The sequence below is a fragment of the Muntiacus reevesi genome, chromosome X, assembly GCF_963930625.1.
Source record: "Muntiacus reevesi chromosome X, mMunRee1.1, whole genome shotgun sequence".
In the NCBI taxonomy this organism is placed as follows: domain Eukaryota; kingdom Metazoa; phylum Chordata; class Mammalia; order Artiodactyla; family Cervidae; genus Muntiacus; species Muntiacus reevesi.
In genome coordinates, this window is record NC_089271.1 from 39,469,077 (window position 1) to 39,488,469 (window position 19,393).

General features: G+C 38.8%; 1 non-coding gene and 1 pseudogene across 1 annotated transcript; both read right to left on the bottom strand.

Annotated features, from left to right (window-relative positions):
- Window positions 1-9,188: 9,188 nt before the first annotated feature.
- Window positions 9,189-9,295, bottom strand: LOC136154860 (U6 spliceosomal RNA). The gene has a single exon (XR_010660566.1). It is a non-coding gene; the product is annotated as a U6 spliceosomal RNA (small nuclear RNA).
- Window positions 9,296-18,379: 9,084 nt separating this feature from the next.
- On the bottom strand, window positions 18,380-19,134 carry LOC136154435 (small ribosomal subunit protein eS1-like; annotated as a pseudogene).
- Window positions 19,135-19,393: the final 259 nt, after the last annotated feature.

Sequence of the window (19,393 nt, forward strand, 5' to 3'; positions counted from 1 at the left end):
GCAACGAACTGACTTTGGACTGTTGAAGACTCTTTCTGATGATTTTGGCACCGTTCTTCATTTGTTTCTTGGCCTTTTTGGCCCTTGGAAAGCCTCCCAGACATGTTTGAGACCCTTCCTGATGAGTTACAATCCTTGCTGAGGTATATGAGAATTTTCTGACATAGTGAAGACTATTACTCACTTGTTTGAGACTTTTCCTGACATATTTGAGATTTCTCAGTTTGAGATGCTTTCTGACTATTTAACACTATCCTGACATTTTTTTTTTTCTTTTTCTTGGCTGTGCCGCGCTCGTTGTGAGATCTTAGTTCCCCAACCAGAGATTGAACCTGGGCCCTGTCAGTGAGAGCACCGAGTCCTAACTACTGGACCACCAGGGGAATACCCTTTCCTGACTATTTTTTAATTCTTAATTGTTTGAGACACTCCCCGATGTATTTGAAACCCATTTTGACAAGCTTGAAACTCTTCCTCTCTATTTACCACGTTTCCTCATACATTTGACACCATTCCTGAAGTATCTGAGATTCTTCCTGTCTCTGAGACCCTTCCTGGTGAATGTAAAACTTTTCTTGACAACCCTCAGATAGACTCTTATCTGTTGAAGACACTCTTGCACAAGTTTGAGACTCCACCTTTCTACTGTGTGAGCCTTCTTAACCAGATGAGACCTTTCTTGACTTGTTTCACAACATTTTCGACCGACTGAGAAACTTCTGACATATTTGAGATGTTCCTGAGAAAATTCTTCACATATTTAAGACTCTTCCAGATAGTATGATCCTTTGTGACTTACTTGAGATGTTACCTGCCATGTTTGAGACCCTTCCTCACCTGTGTGAGACTCTTCCTGAGGTGTTAAAAGATTCTCCTTATATTTGAGAGTCTGCTTCTTGGGGTGAGACACTTCCTAACATATCTGAGACCTTTCCTGAGTTGCATCCGAGCTTCCTGATGTATTCTTCTCTGTTTGAGACCATTCCTGAAACATTTAAGGAACTTCCTGACCTTAAAACTTTTGCTGAAATGTTTGAAACAATCTATGACTTACTTGAGAAATATACAGATATGTTTGAGACCCTTATGGTTGTTTTTGAAATCCTTTATCTCTGTTGAAACCCTCACTGATGTCTTTTTTTTTTTTTTTTTTTTATTAGTTGGAGGCCAATTACTTCACAACATTTCAGTGGGTTTTGTCATACATTGACACGAATCAGCCATAGAGTTATACGTATTCCCCATCCCGATCCCCCCTCCCATCTCCCTCTCCACCCGACTCCTCTGTGTCCTCCCAGTGCACCAGGCCCGAGCACTTGTCTCATGCATCCCACCTGGGCTAGTGATCTGTTTCACCATAGATAATATACATGCTGTTCTTTTGAAACATCCCACCCTCACCTTCTCCCACAGAGTTCAAAAGTTTGTTCTGTACTTCTGTGTCTCTTTTTCTGTTTTGCATATAGGGTTATCATTACCATCTTTCTAAATTCCATATATATGTGTTAGTATGCTGTAATGTTCTTCATCTTTCTGGCTTACTCACTGATGTCTTTAAATCTTTTCCTAATGACTTTGAGATGCTTCCAGAATTGTTTAAGAAGCTTTCTGATAAATCTGAGACCCTTTTTTTTTCTGTTTGTGAGGCTTCCTGACACCTGAGTCCCTGAGTTCCTAAGTCCCTTCATAATGCTTCCTTCTCCTCCTGATATAGTTGGGATTCTTCCTGATGTATTTGAGGCCCTTCTTGACTTTTGAGACTGTACTTAACATGGTGACACTCTCTTGTATCTGAGACACTTCTTTTCTGTTTGCGATCTTTACTGGCTTATTAATAACTCTTCTTAACTACTTTGAGAAACTTCTTGACTTGTTTGAGATATTTTGTCATGTACTTTCTCTCTGTTTCAAATACTCCCTGACAAGTTTAAGACTCTTCTGTATGTGTTTGAGACCATTCGTGCTGTATTTAAGAACCTTTCTTGTGTTGGACTTCCCTGGTGCTCCAGTAATTAAGAATCTGCCTGCCAATGCAGGAGGCATGGGTTCGATCTCTGATCCAGGAAGATTCCATGTGCTGCGAAGCAACTAAGCCCATGCAAAACTACTGAGCCTGCGCTCTAGGACCTGGGAGCCACAACTACTGAAGCCTGAGTGCCCTAGAGCCCATGACTCACAACAAGAGAAGCCACCACAAGAGAAGTCCACACACCACAGCTAGAGAGTAGCTTCAACTCGCTGCAACTAGAGAAAATCTGCATGCAGCAATGAAGACCCAGCATAGCCAAAAATAAATAAATAAACATATATATATATTTTTTAACTGTTAAAAAATAATGAACCTTCCTTGTGTATTGAAGACTCCTCCTGAAAAGTTGAGCGTAACCATGCCTTCAGATTCTACATGACATATTTGAGACCTTTTCTGACATGCCTGAGACAATTCTTCTTTTGAGACTCTGATTGAAATCTTTGCACCCCTTCTGGACATGCTGGAGACCCTTCCTTTATGTCTGAGATTCTTCCTGACAAAATTAAAACTCTTCCTGACTATTTTGAATCCTGATGGTCCACTTTGAGAGAATTGATGATTTCAGACTTTTTCTCTTTCTTGGCAACAATTCCTGTCTTGAGACACATCCTAACATCCTTGAGACTCTTCCTGATGTATTTGATATCTCTACTGTATTTAGGTTTACAGGGCTGCTATTAAAAAAAAAAAAAAAAGGTTCCACAAACTGGGTGTCTTAAAACAACAGAAAGTATCAATAATTCCCTCACAGTTCAGGAGCCCAGAAGTCTGAAATCAAGGCATCAGCAGGACTGATTCCTTCTGGAGGTTCTGAGGGGGTATCTGTTCTATGTCTCTCAACCAGCTTCTTTTGGTTGCTGGCAATTCTTGGCATTCCTTGGCATTCCTTGATTTGTGGACATATCACTCCAATCTCTGCCTCCGCCTTCACAGGGCATTCACCTCCCTATGTGTCTTCACACGGCCTTCCTATAAGGACAGCAATCATTGAATGTAGGGCCCACCTTAATCCAGTATGGCCTCATCTTTACTTATCACATTCGCAAACGCTCTATTTCCAAATAAGGTCACATCCTGAGGTTCCAGGTATAATGAATTTGGGTGGGAGGGAGGCATTATTCAACCCAGGTGCATGTACTAACATATTTGAGATCCTTCCTAACTGTTTGGAAGATCCCCTGGAGAAGGAAATGGCAACCCACTCCTGTATTCTTGTCCAGGAAATCCCAAGGACAGAAGCACCTGGTGAGTTAAAGTCCATGGGGTTGCAAAGAGTCAGACACAACTGAGCGCATGTGCGCATGCTAAATGTTTGAGACCCTTGAAGACACATTGCAAATGGTCAGATGAATTTGAGACCCTTTCTGACTTGAGATGCTTCCTGATTTTTTTGAGAATTTCCCTAATGTATTTGAAGCCCTATCTAACTTGCTTGTGACTCTTTCTGTTCGAGTCTTCCTGAATTCCTGACACGTCTGAGATTGTTCCTGCCATATCTACTACTCTTGTTGACGTATTTGTGAATCTTCCCAATTTATTTGAGCTACTTGCTGACTGAGACTGTTCCTGGTATATTTGAGACTTCTGTCTCTTTTACTGCATTCCTATGGATTTGAGCAGCTTCCTACCCATTTAACACTCTTTCTGACATGTTTGAGAAGACCTCATGAATTTTTTGAGACTCTTCCAGATGTATAAGAGACCTTAACTGATGTTCTTGAATCCCTCCTCAATTTGGCTGAGATCTTTCTTGACAAGCTCAAAACATCTGAGATGTATCTGAGATACTTCCTGCTCTTTGAAACACCTTACTGACTTATTTCTAGCTTGTCCTTACTATTTTGAGAACTTTTCTGAATTATTTGAGATGATTCCTGATATATGTGAGACACTTTATTCTCTGTTCTGGCTTCTTCCTGACAAGTTTGAGAGTCTTCCGGGAGACAGTTCTTGCTATATTCGAGAACCTACCTCGTGTATTTAAGATTTCCTGACATACTTAAGAACCTTCAAGACTTGTTCAAGATTCTCCATGACATGTTAAACACCTTGTCAAAATTGCCTAAGACCCTTCTTAACTTATTTGAAACTTTACCTGACACCTTTGAGACCCTTCTGGAGGTGTTTGGGTCTCTTTCTCTCAGTTTGAGGTGCTTACTGATTTATTTTACAAGTTCTTCTTGACTACTTTGAGAACCTTCCAGACTTCAGGTGATTCCTGGTGTATTATCTGAGACTCTTTTCCTTTGTTTGCAACACTTACTGATATGATTGCTACTCTACCTGGTGTATTAGGTTCCTCCCAATATACCTGAGGCTCTTTACCCTCTCAGTTGTATCGAGACACTTCCTTTCTGTTTGAGACCCTTATCTACACTTTCAAGACTTGCTTCCCAACTCAAAATCACTTAGTGAAATGCTTAAGACCCTTCCAGAAGTATTCAAGACACTTACTGAACCTCACTGACAAATGTTCTTCACAAGTACTTTGAGATCCTTCCAGTCTGATTGAAAGGATTCACAATGCATTTCAGATCCTTCCTCTCTCGTGACACTTCCTGTCATGTTCGAGACACAACTTGTCATGTCTGAGACTCTTTCTGATGATAATGAGCCCCTCCCCATCCCATGTATTTGAAACACTCTGTGACACGCATGACCCTTCTTGATGTATTTGAGACCCTCCCTTTTGGACAGGTATGTGAAGTATTTGGGACTGTTCCTCTCTGAGACATGTCCTGGCTTGTTGGAGATGCTTCGTGATATGTCTGCAACTTCCTGACTTGTGTGAGATACTTCCTCACATGCTAGAGACTGTTCCCTACACACTTGCCATTCTTTCTGAGAGTTTTGAAAATCTTCTTGCTGTCTTTGAGACACTTCCTGACTGTTTGAGACCATTCGTGACATATTTGAGATTCTTCCTATCTCTCTATAATCATTCCTGACAGATTTGAGAACGTTCCTTTCCTATCTGTGATTCTTCCTGACGTATTTGAGAGTCTTCATAACATCTTTGAAACTCTTCCTGACATCTGTGAAATCTTTTCTAACTTGCTTGAGACTCTTCCTGACTTGTTTGAGAATTTTCTTGACATGGTTAAAACTCACAAATGAACTTGAGCCACTTCCTTCAGTTCAGTAAACCTGATTGATTTATTTATGGTCCATCCTTACTATCTTGAGAACATTCTCACTTATTTGAGATGCTTCCTTATGTATTTGAGACTTTCTGTCTCTGTTCTAGACTGTTCTGGAGAAGTTTAAGATGCTTCCAGTCATGTGTGAGATTTTTCCTCACATATCTGAGAACCTTCCTGACATATTTAAACCCCTTCCTGACATGTTTTAGAACACCCATGACTTCTTTGAGACTCTTCCTGATATACTAGGAACATTTATTTCTACTTGCTTGAAATCATCCCTCCTCAACTTACTTGAAACCTTTCTTGACAAGTTTGAGACTCTTCTGAAGGTATTTAGATGTCTTTCTCTCTGTCTGAGACCTTTGTGTACTTGTTTGACTTGTTTGAGAATATTCCTGATGCATGCAAGGCCCTTCCTCTCTACTCGCGACATTCCTAATAGGTTTGAGAAACTTCTTGACCTGTGTGCTCTTCTTCCTGATGTATTTGAAAACTTTCCTAATTCATTTGAGTCCCTCCCTTCCTGAGATGTTGATTCTTTGGGTTGTATCAGAGACACTCCATTTTCTTTTGAGACTCTTACTGACTTATTCATAACCCTTCCTTATTACTTTGAGAAGCTTCCAGTTTGGTTTGAGAGGATATGTGATATATTTCAGATCCTTCTCTCTTTGTGACACTTCTTGTCATGTTTGAAGCACATCTTGACATGATGAGTCTCTTCCTGTCCACTTGAGATGTACCTGCTATGTTTGAAACACTTACAAAGTTGAGGCTCTTCCTGACTGACTCTCTCTGACTTGCCCAAGACCCTTCATGACATGTTTGAGACCAGTAGTTATTTCTTTATTTGACACCCTTCCTGACAAGTTTGAGACTCCTTGACATATCATGACCTTTCTCAACTATTGGAGACTGTTGCTCTCAGTCTGAGGCATTTACCTATTTGAAACACTTCCTTACTTTGAAAGTGTTCCTGGTTTGTTTGAGATGATTTGTGATGGTTGAGATGCTGTTTCTCTAATTGTGACCCTTTGTGTTTGAAAGGGTGAAACACTTTTGAAACATGTTTCAAAACATGTTTGAAAGGGTGAAATGTGTTTGAAAGGGTGAAATATGTTTGAAACACTTCCTGACAGTTTGAGACCCTTCCTAATAGATGACACTTTTCCTAAATTGCTGGACTGTTTAGGACCATTCGAACGGGCTTCTCTGGTGGCTCAGACAGTAAGAATCTGCCTGCAATGCGGGAGACCTGGGTTCAATTCCTGCATCAGGAAAATCCCCTGGAGAAGGGAAGGGCAGTCCACTCTAGTATTCTTGCCTGGAAAACCCCATGGACAGAGGAGCCTGGCAGGCTACAATTCATGGAGTCACAAAGAGTTGGACACAACTAAGCAGCTAACACTTTTACTTTCACTTTAGGACCATTAGAGACATATTTTACACTCTGCCTGACAAATCTGAGATACTTCCTTACCAGTGTCAGACCCTTCCTGGCTCGTTTGAGTTGACTCAGTTCAGTTCAATTCGGTCGCTCAGTCGTGTCCAACTCTTTGTGACCCCATGAACCGCAGCACGCCAGGCCTCCCTGTCCATCACCACCTCCCGAAGTCCACCCAAACCCATGTCCATTGAGTTGGTGATGCCATCCAACCATCTCATTCTCTGTCGTCCCCTTCTCTTCCTGCCCTCAATCTTTCTCAGCATCAGGGTCTTTTCAAATGAGTCAGCTCTTCATATCAGGTGGCCAAAGTATTGGTGTTTCAGCTTCAACATCAGTCCTTCCAATGAACACCCAGGACTGATCTCCTTTAGGATGGACTGGTTGGATCTCCTTGCAGTTCAAGGGACTCTCAAGGGTGTTCTCCAACACCACAGTTCAAAAGCATCAGTTCTTTGGTGCTCAGCTTTCTTTAGAGTCCAACTCTCACATCCATACATGACCACTGGAAAAACCATAGCCTTGACTAGATGGACTTTTGTTGACAAAGTAATGTCTCTGCTTTTCAATGTGGTGTCTAGGTTGGTCATAGCTTTTCTTCCAAGAAGCAAGCATCTTTTAATTTCATGGCTACAATCACCATCTGCAGTGATTTTGGAGCCCAGAAAAATAAAGTCAGCCACTGTTTCCACTGTTGAGTTGACTACTCTATTAGATATTCCTCTTGACTATTTTAGTCTCTTCCTGCCGGTAACATGACTCCTGGTATATTTGAGATCCTCTGTAATGTATTGCCATTTTTCCTAACTATTTGACCCTTTCTCATAAAATTTTAAGATCTTTATTTTTTGAGATTCTTCTTAGAGATTTGATACTTTTCTTGATAACATGACACCTTTCCTTTGAATTTGAGACCTTTAGTAATGTATTTAAGATGTTCATTTCAGTTTAGAGTCCTTACTAACACATTATGAAATCTTGCTGACTATGTTGAGATGATTTCTGTTGTATTTGAGACATTTCCTCTCTTTGAGAACATTTATGATGCATTCGGGATACTTCCTGATCTATTTAAACCTTTCCTATATGACTGAGACCCTTCTTGTTTTATCTATGACCCTTCCTGAGATAATTGAAACTCTTCCTTACCATATGGCTTCCCCAATAGTTCAGCTGGTAAAGAACCTGCCTGCCAATGCAGGATACACAAGAGACACGAGTTTGATCCCTGGGTCGGTAAGATCCCCTGGAGAAGGAAATGGCAGCCCACTCCAGTATTCTTGTCTTGAAAATTCCATGGACAGTGGAGCCTGGTGGGCTACAGTCCATGGGGTCACAAAGAGTCAGACATGACTGAGTGCACTCACACACACATACACACACACTTTACCATATGGCTCAGCAATTTCACTTCTAGGTATATACTCCCTGAGAAATAAAAACTGATGTTCACACAAAACTTGTACTCAAATGTTCATAGTAGCATATATTATATTGTTTATACTTTTTGGCTATTATTAATTTCTATTATTAATATAAAAATAGAAACAACCCAAATGTCTACCAACTGATGAATAAATAAAAATGTGATATATCCATACAATGGAATATTATTCAGCCATAAAAAGAAATGAAGTAACTCATATATACTATAGCATAGATGGATCTTGAAGACATTACACTAAGGGAAAGAAACCAGGGAAGAAAAGGTCACATATTATATGATTCTGTTTATATGAAATGTCAAAATAGGCAAATTCATAGAGACAGAAAGTAGATTAGTCATTGTCAGTAGCTTTGGGTAGGGAGGAATGGTGAGTGACTGCTAAAGGGCATGGGGTTAGAGTGATTCTTAGAGTGATAACAATATTCTGCAATTAGATAGTGGTGATGGTTGCAAGACCTTGTATACACACTAAAATCCACTAAATTATATACTTTAAAGTAGTGAATTTTACTGGATGTGAATTATGTCAACCAGAAACTCTATTACAAAAACAACAAACTCTTCCTGATGACTTTCAATTTTGAGAGACTTCTTGATATACTTAAGATCTGTTCTGACTTTTTAAGACCTTTAAGAACATGTTTGAGACATGAAAACATACTCCTCCTGATGTGTTTTTAAGGTTATGCGTGGTTTTATTTTTCTCCAGCTTTATTGGGATGTACTTGACATTTAACATTGTGTAACTTTAAGGTATACAATGTGATCATCTGATACACGTGTATATTGTGAAATGATTACCACAATAAGGTTAACACCTCCATTACCTAATATAACTACCTTTTCTATGTGTGTGGTGAGAACATTTAAGATTAACTCTCTCAGCAACTTTCAAGTATATAATAAACTATTGTTAAATATACTCACCATAATATACATTAGATCTCCAGAACCTGTTCATCTTACAAGTTTATACTCTTTGACCAACATATCCCATTTCTCCCAACACCACCACCCTCACACCAGCTGCTGGCAACTGCCATTATACTCTGTTTCTATGAGTTCAGCCTTGTTAGAGTCCATATATAAGGGAGATCATTCAGCATTTATCTTTTTTTTTTAAATATGGAACGCTTCATGAATTTGCGTGTCATCCTTGAGCAGAGGCCATGCTAATCTTCTCTGTATCGTTCCAATTTTAGTATATGTGCTGCCGAAGCGAGCACTCAGCATTTATCTTTATCTGACTTATTTCATTTAACATAATGCCCTCAAGGTCCATCCAGGTTTTCACAAATGGATTTCCTGCCATTTTATGGCTGAATAATATTCCTGCATATATATGTATATATCACATTTTCTTCATCCATTCTTCAACTAATGGGCCTTTAGCTTATTTCCTTATATTGGCTGTTGTTAATAATGCCATACTGACATAGGAGTGCAGATATCTATTTCAGATCCTGATTTCATTTCCTTTGGATATATACCCAGAAATGGGATTGCTAAATCATATGGTAATTCTATTTTCAAGTTTTTAAGGAACCTCTATACTGTTTTCCAAATGGTTGTACCAATTTACATTCCCACCAACGTCAGTAAATGTTTTTTTCTGCATTCTTGCCACCACTTGTTATCTCTTGTCTTTTTGATGATAACCATTCTAATAAGTATGAGGTGATAGCTCACTGTGATTTTGATCTGCATCTCCATGACGACTGGTGATATTGAGCACCTTTTCGTGACTTGTTGGCCATTTGTATGTATTCATTGGGAAAATGTCTTTTCAGGTCCTTTAACCATTTTTAATTGAGTGTTTTGTTGTTGTTTTTTTTCTTTTTGCTATTGAGTTGTATGAGTGCCTTATCTATTTTGGATATTAGCCTATCATCAGATACAAGGTCTGCAAATATTTTCTCCCATTCCATAGGTTGTCTTCATTTTGTTTATTTCTTCTTTCACTGTGCAGAAGCTTTTTAGGTCGCTATAGTCCCACTCATTTATTTTTGCTTTCATTGTGCTTTTGGTGTCACATAAAAAAAATCACTGCCAAAAATCATTAAGGAATTTTTCCCTTACGTTTTTTTCTGGGAGTTTTATGGGTTCAGGTCTTATGTCTAAGTCTTTAATCAATTTTGAGTTAATTTTTGTGAGTGATGTAACAAAGGGATCCATTTTATTATTTTACATGTGAATATCCAGTTTTCCCAGTGCCATTTATGGAAAACACTATCCTTTTCCCAGAGTACTCTTGGCTCCCTTGTCAAATATTGTTGACAGTATGTGCATGGTTTTGTTTCTGGGTTCTCAGTTCTGTTCCATTTGCCTACATGTCTATTTTGATGCCAGTAGCATACTGTTTTTATAACTATAGCTTTGTAATATACTTTGAAATCAGGAAGTACAATGCCTCCAGCTTTGTTCTTCTTTCTCAAAAGTTCTTTGGCTATTCACAGTCTTTTGTACTTCCACATGAATTTTAGGATTGTTTTCCTATTTCTGTGGAAAATGTCACTGGAGGACTTTCCTGGTAGTCTAGTGGTTAAGAATCTGCCTGTCAATGCAGGGGACATGGGTTTGATCCCTGGTCAGGGAGGACCCCACATGCTGCAGGGCAGCTGTGCCCATGCACCACAACTACTGAAGGCCACTTGCCTAAGGTCCATGCTTGGCAACAAGAGAGCCCACCGCAGAGAGAAGCCCATGTACCACAACTAGAGTGTAGCTCCTGCTCACCACAACTAGAGGAAGCCCACACACAGCAATGAAGACCCAGCACAGTCAAAAAGAAAGAAAGAAAATTTTTTAAATGTCACCAGAATTTTGATAGAGATGCACTGAGTATATAAATGGCTTTGGAAAGTATGGACATTTTAATAATATTAATTCTTCTAATCCGTGAACACAGGATATCTTCCCCTTTTTTGTGTCTTCTCAATTTCTTTCATCAAAGTCTTATAATTTTCAATGTACACATCTTTTACCTGTTTGGTTAAAATTTTCCCTAACTATTTTAGGGAACTATTTTTAGAACTATTTTCCTAACTACTGTATTGTTTTTAATGCTATTATTAATGAGATTGTTTTCTTTTTTCAGATATATCATTGTTAGCATATAGAAATACAACTGATTTTGTATCCTGCAACTTTTCTGAATCTACTGATTAGCAAGTTTTTTTGTGAAGACTTTAGGATTTTCTACATGAGATTTTATTATCTGCAAACAAAAACAGTTTTATTTTTTGTTTATATATAAGTCACAGGTGTACAACATTATAATTTGACAGCTATACACACTATAATGTGATCACTCCCAAAAGTCTAATTACTATCCATCCCCATATAATTGACTCCCTTCATCCCTTTCACCCACCCCCAACCCCTTTCCTCTCTGGTAATCAAGCTATTCTCAGTATCTATGAGTTTGCTTTTGTTTTGTTTAGATTCTACATAAAATTGAAATCATACAGTGTTGGTCTTTTTCCTTCTGACTTATTTCACTTAGCATAATACCCTGAAGGCCCATCCATGTTATCACAAATGATAACATTCTTTTTGACTGAGTAGTATTCCATTGTATATATACACCTCATCTTTTTTATCCATCCCTCTGTCAATGAACACTTATGTTGTTTCCATATCTTGGCTATTGTACATAATGCTACAATGAATATAGGGGTGCCTATATTTTTTCAAATCAGTATTTTCATATTCTTGAGATAAATACCCAGAAGTAGAATAGCTGGGTCATATGGTAGTTCCCTTATGGTTCAGCTGGTAAAGAATCCACCTGCAATGTGGGAGACCTGGGTCCGATCCCTGGGTTGGGAAGATTCCCTGGAGAAGGGAAAGGCTACCCACGCTAGTATTCTGGCCTGGAGAATTCCATGGACTGTATAGTCCATGGGGCCGCAAAGACTTGGATATGACTGAACAACTTTCACTACCCACTATGATAGTTCTATGTCTTCCCTGGTGGCTCAGATGGTAAAGAATCTGCCTGCAATGCAGGAGGCCCGGGTTCAATCCCTTGGTGGGGAAGATGCCCTGGAGAAGGGAATGGCTACCCTCTCTAGTATTCTTGCCTGTAGAATTCCATGGACAGAGGAACAAGAAGAGCTACAGTCCATGGAGTCGCCAAGAGTCATACACAACTAAGTAACTAACACTTTAACTGTCACTTTTCATGGTAGCTGTATTCTTAATTTTTTTTTAGAAATCTGCATACAGTTTTCCATAGTGGCTGCACCAATTTACAATCCCTCCCAACAGTGTACAAGGATTCCCTTTTCTCCATATCCTTTCCAATATTTGTTATTTCTTGTCTTTTTGATAATAGCCACTCTAATAGGTATGGGTGGGATGATATCTTACTGTGGTTTTGATGTGCATTTCCCTAATAATTAGTGATGTTGAACATCTTTTCATGTGCCTTTTCATCTTTTCATGTTGGTCATCTATATGTCTTCTATAGAAAATTGTCTATTCATGTATCTGCCCACTTTTAATTAGACTATTTTTGTTGTTGTTGAGCTGTATGAGTTCTTTATATATTGATAGTAACATCTTATTGGATTTGCAAGTATCTTCTCCTATTCAGTAGTTTGCTTTTTTGTTTTGATAATGGTTTTCTTCACTGTGCAAAAGCTTTGTAGTATGATGTAGTCTCATTTGTTTATTTTTACACTTGTTTCCTTTGCCTTTGGAGTCAAATCTACAAAAACATCACTAAGATCAATGTCAAGGAGGTTACTGCCTATGTTTTCTTCTGGGGATTTTATGCTTTCAGGTCCTACATGCATGTCTTTAATCCACTTTGAGTTCCTATTTGTGGCATAGGATAATGGTCTAGATTCATTCTTTTACATACGGCTGTTCAATTTTACCAGCACCATTTATTGAACAGACTTCCCTTTCTTCACTGTATGTTCTTTCTCTTTTGTCATAAACTAATTGTCCATACATGTGTGGGTTTATTTCTGGGCTCTCATTTCTGTTTCATTGATCTGTGTGTCTGCTTTTGTGCTGGTACCATACTGTTTTGATTAAATAGCTTTGTAGTGTAGTTTGAAATCAGGGACCATGATACTACAGCTTCATTCTCCTTTCTCAAGTCACTCTTTTTTTTTTTAATTAATTAATTAATTTTTCAGTGGGTTTTGTCATACATTGATATGATTCCATGGACTGTAGTCTGCCAGGCTCCTCTGTCCCTGGGATCCTCCAGGCAAGAATCCTGGAGCAGGTTGCCATTCCATTTATTCCATTCCTTCTAGGTAATACAATTTTTTACTGTAGAATTTATAATGGTCCTTATTATCCTTTATATTTTCCACATAGCCCCCACTCCTTGAGTGGAAGATCTACTTCAGGTGCAGTACACTGAGAATACTGGGGCATCAATCACTATTGTCCCAACTTGTTCGTGAGGCAGAGGTTTCATGAAGGAAAAGGAAAACTGAAAAGACCAAAGGCTACCAAACCCTGCTCAGTGCCCAGCTCCTAAAGCAGAAAGAAGCATGTGACATTTCCTCTCCCCAGCTATGGAGCCATGGCTTAGAAATTTTGCCCAAAGGGAGAGGCAGACCATAAAACAGAGCCCTGGACTCTTTCCAAAGGAACTAACTCAAGTCTAAGGACACTATCAAAAACAATGCAGGAACAGTGGAAAGTGATTAGGAGGAGACTGATAGTTTCATTAGAGGCACAAACTAAATCACAGGTCAGCTAGTTTACAGGGAGAACCAGTGAGAGTGCCAGCTAGAATACCCCTTCTAGGGTCAGAAGAACCCTCAAAGATTGACCTCAAATACTATCCCTCTAAACTAATCTGGATTTAAAGGGTTCCTTCTGTGGGGCAATTTATGTCCCAGGGCATTGTTGAAAGCAATAGAGCAATCAGCCAGCAATTAGTGGGTTTAACAGCTGGGTGTGATCAGGGAAAGAGAGCTTCAAAAAGAGTCCTGCTAAAACTTTCATCCCAGACTGACTGCTCATGCCCAAGACTTTGCCCTCTGAGGAGCAATATCAGAGGTTTCACACTGAAGGGGAAATCAACTTCACTAAAATAATCCACCCAGTCACTAAGCAAGTAAACAAACAACGATAACTAGCCTCAGGAGCAAGAGTATCAGTCTCCAGAGTTGCTATAATACTTTATATAAAATGTCCAATTTTCGACAAAAAATTACAAGACATAAAAAAAAAAAAACAGGAATGTATGATTCATACACAGGGAAAAAATCAGGTAACAGAAACTGTCTGTGAGAGCAGTAAGATTTAACAGACCAAGACATGAAAGTAGCCATTATAAATATATTCAAAGAACTAAAGGAAATCATGCTTAAAGGAGAGAAAGATATGCTCACTATGATTGACTGAACGTCTGTGTTCCCCTCAAAATTCACATGCTGAAGTCTAATCCCTAATATTATGGTCTTTGGAGGCAGTTCCTTTGGGAGATAATTAGATCATGAGGGTAGAGCCCTTAAGAATGGGATTACTGTCCTTACAAAGAGACCCCAGAGAGATCCCTTGCCCCTTTTGTCTTGTTAAGATACAATGAAAACTCAGCTGTCTATGAACCAGGAAGTAGACCTTTACCAAATATGCCACCACGTTGATCTTGGACTTCCCAGCCTTCAAAACTGTGAGAAATAAATGTTTCTTGTTAAAGCTACCCAGTCTGTGGTCTTTTGTTAAAGCAGCCCTAACCAACTAAGAGAATAACCATGTCTTATCAAGTAGGAATAGCAATAAAGAGATTGTTGTTGTTCAGTCAGTATTCTCTGGAGATATAATAAAGAGAGGTTATTAAAAAAAGAACAAAATGCAAATTTTGGAGTTGGAAATACAATAACTGAGACTTTCGGTATCTGATTCGGCATGTAAGAAGCTTTGGAAGTTGCCGCTCTGTCTTGAAACCTAGTGAAAAGTTGAACAGACTGAAAAAGCAACAGCTCTTCTTGGATTTGTAAGAGGGGAGAACATAGGGCAAATTACTACCCCAAGATGGAAGAGATAGACAAGTGAACACAGGAAGTCACAGCTAACTTGAACAGAGACTCACCAGTAGAAATGACCATAGGGACCACTGCAAGGGTAGAAAAATCTAAACTGTAATTGATGAATTGCTAAAGGTTCAGTATGCAACTCTGAAAGCTAAAAACTCCAGAGGGACTCAATTAAGGGGGTTTCCATAATATTATGAGATTTACCTCCAGGATTCAACCAATTTCCTACAATTAATATTGGAGAAAAATCCCCTCATAGGGATGGGGAGAGGAAAGGAAGTATTTTGACATACACTATCATACTCTGTTCTTAACAATATCTGCCTTCATGGGAAATTAATTAAACAGAGTCTAACCTGTTGAGTTATTATCAAAGCCTAACTGACCTAGGGGGAAGAGAAATACCCAACTACAGCCCATTATAGACATCCTGCCCCAACTATAGGAGAAGAAAAGACTAGAAACTCTTGTGAAGTTCACAGTCCTGAGGCATAGTGTCATTAAAAGACTGAGGTCTAATCACAGGACTGTATAATCCTCTCCTTCCCCCAATACCTCACCACATTACTAAGGCTTGTTTACAGCAGTTCCTTTTATGCAGTACATCATGTCTGGCTGTTAAGAAAAAATTACAAGATACCACAAGGCAAAAAACACACTTTGAAGTGAGAGTAAGCCTCAGAAGCAGACATGGGAAGAATGTTGGAATTATCAGATCAGGAATTTAAAACAACTATGATTAAACTACTAAGGGCCCTAATAGATAAAGTATGCAGCATGTAAAAACAGATGGGCAATGTAAGCAGAGAGATAAGAATCCTAAGAAAGAGCCACAAAGAAATTTTAGAGATTAAAAACACTGTAACAGAAATGAAGAATGCCTTTGATGGGCTTATTAGTATACTGGACATGGCTGAGGAAAGAATCTCTGAGCTAGAGGATACTTCAATAAAATCTTCAAAAACTGAAAGCAAATAGAACACAGTCTGAAAAAAGAAAAACAGATAAAAATATCCAAGGTCTATGGAACAACTTAAAAAAAAAAAAGGATAACATCAGCATAATGAGAATATCATAAGGAGAAGAAGAAGGAACAGAAGAAATATTTGAAACAATAATGACTGAGAATTTCCCCCACATCAACGTCAAACACCAAACCACAGATGCAGGAAGTTCAGGGAATGCAAAGCAGGATAAATGACAATAAAACTACACCTCAGCATATGATTTTCAAACTACAGAAAATCAAAGATAAAGAAAAAGCCTAAAAGAAGTCAGTGGTTTAAAAAACAAACAAAACAGCAAGAACTATAACAAAACCCCACAACATCTTACCTATAGAGGAACAAAAATAAGAAGTACAAAGATAAGAACTACTCCTCAGAAGCCACACAAACAAGAGGATGAAGTGAAACATTTCAAGTGTTGAGAGGGGGAAAAAACCCAACAACCTAGAATTCTTTACTCTGCAAAATTAACCTTCAAAGGGGAAGGAGAAATAAAGACTTTCTCAGCCAAACAGAAGTTGAGAGAATTTGCTGACAGTAGACCTGCCATGCAAGGAGTGTTAAAAGGTGTTCTTTTAAGAGAAGGAAAATAATATAGGTCAGAAACTCAATCTGTATAAAGCAAGGAAAAATATCAAAAAAGGAGTAAGTAAAGGTAAAATTAAAACTTTTCTCTTTCTTATTCTTAATTGATCTAACAGACAACAGTTTGTTCAAAATAATAATACCAACAATGTATTTGATTATGTATGCTTAATGTATATATCACATATATAGATATATACTTATGTATGCTTAGATATGGGCTTCCCTTGTGGCTCAGTGGTAAAGAATCCACCTGCCAATGCAGGAGATGGGGGTTCAATCTCTGGGTCAGGAAGATCTCCTGGAAAAGGAAATGGCAACCCACTCTAATATTCTTGCTTGGGAAATCCCATGGACAGAGGAGCCTGGAGGGCTACAGTCCATGGGATCACAAAAGAGTCAGACATGACTTAGCCACTAAATAACAACAATAATCAAAATTAAGTCAAAATCACTATATTAATTTCAGACAGAACAAACTTCAAAGCAAGGAACATTATCGAAGATAAAGAAGGGCACTACACAATGATAAAGGGGTCAGTTCTGCAAAAAGACATAACAATCATTAATGTGTATGTGCCTAACAACAGAGTGTTAAACTATGTGAGTCCAAAACTAATAAAATTGCAAAAAGATGTAGATGAGTCCACTCTCATAGTTGGAGACTTCAACTCTATCAGAAATGGAGAGTGCACAGAAACATTCTCCAAGACCATATGTTAGGCCATAATACAAATGTCAATCAATTTAGAAGGATTGAAATAATAGGAAGTATGTTCTCTTAACATTCAGAAAATTAAGATCATGGCATCTGGTCCCATCACCTCAAGGGAAATAGATGGGGAGACAGTGGAAACAGTGCCAGACTTTATTTTTTGGGCTCCAAAATCACTGCAGATGGTAATTGCAGCCATGAAATTAAAAGACGCTTACTCCTTGGAAGGAAAGTTATGACCAACCTAGATAGCATATTAAAAAGCAGAGACATTACTTTGCCAACAAGGTCCATCTGGTCAAGGCTATGGTTTTTCCAGTGGTCATGTATGGATGTGAGAGTTGGTCTGTGAAGAAAGCTGATCACCAAAAAATTGATGCTTTTGAACTGTGGTGTTGGAGAAGACTCTTGAGAGTCCCTTGGACTGCAAGGAGATCCAACCAGTCCATCCTGAAGGAGATCAGTCCTGGGTGTTCATTGGAAGGACTGATGCTGAAGCTTCAGTACTTTGGCCACCTCCTGCGAAGAGTTGACTCATTGGAAAAGACCCTGATGCTGGGAGGGATTGCAGGCAGGAGGAGAAGGGGACGACAGAGGATGAGATGGCTGGATGGCATCACCGACTCGATGAGCGAGTCTGAGTAAACTCCGGGAGTTTGTGATGGACAGGGAGGCCTGGCGTGCTGCGATTCACGGCATCACAAAGAGTCAGACACGACTGAGCGACTGAACTGAACTGAACTGATGTTCTCTAATCACAGCAGAATGATATTAGAAATCAATAAGTGAAAGAAATTTGGAAAACTCACAAATAAGAGGAAATTAAACAACACTCCACTCTTACTTGCTTGAGACCTTTTCTGAGGTGTTTGAGGTTCCTCCTTACTACTTAAGTCTTCCTATCAGACTGAGATACTTTTTGACATGTTTGAGATCCTTCTTTGTCACAAATAAAACTTTTTATTTGTTACCGTTAAAAGTCTGAATTTTTTAACTGATTCTTGGACTGGGCTCATATCCATCAGCCTATTCAACTTTAGTACCTGTCTCATCCTTGATAGCTTTCCAGAACTGTTACCATCACCTCATGAAGCCCCATGAGTTTTCCCAATTCAAACTTGGGCTTCTTCAGTACACTTACTTCTCTAACAATGACATCATGGAGTGGATAAGTACTTTGGCAAATCTCATCTATGTCTTTTCCAGTACTGTCTGGAATCAATTTATTGACCACTTCTTTCAAGTTATTTGTCTTTAACTCTAGGGTCATGATTTTCATCATCATCTTCTGGATTTGGCAGACCTGTTGCTGCTGAGTGTAAGAGATCTCCCAAATCTAATTGTTGCATTTTTAAATAAAATAGACAAACTAAATAACTTTCAGTAGTCTTCACACTGACATGACCTTCAATCACAGGCTGCCATTTTTTGACCACGGAGCACATTTTGTCACAGGTAAATTCCATGCCACAAAGTTAGGTAGCTTTGCCCCGAATAGCCTCAGTAATTAGCTTGAGTATTCTAAATGCAACTTCATCATCCTGCAGATCAACAAGGCTCATTTCAAAAACATGATATAATTTGAATTCTTGAGTTCTCATGCCTAGTGTTTTTCCAATATTTCTTGTATTGAACATAACTGGTGCTTTCACATCATATCAATCTTTCTAAGGAATTGGATCAACCACTTTCTTCTTGGTTTCCTTTTTGCCACCTTTCATTAGGTACCTGTTCCTGTCAACCATCAAGGCACTGCTGCTCAGAGCACTTTGTTCATTCTGAGACTCTGACTTCTCTATCCTAACATGTTTTTTATTTTTCCCTATCTATTTGAGATTCTCCCTGACTTGTTCTACCCTCTTCCTGACGTATTTGAGACCCATCCTTTTATACATATATGTATATATATATATAGGCCTACTCACAGCGTCTTGTTTTAAAACTTAGAAAGTTTTAATTTGGCTTAAAAAATTTCCCCTCTCTGATAAGACCAAAAAAGTGGAA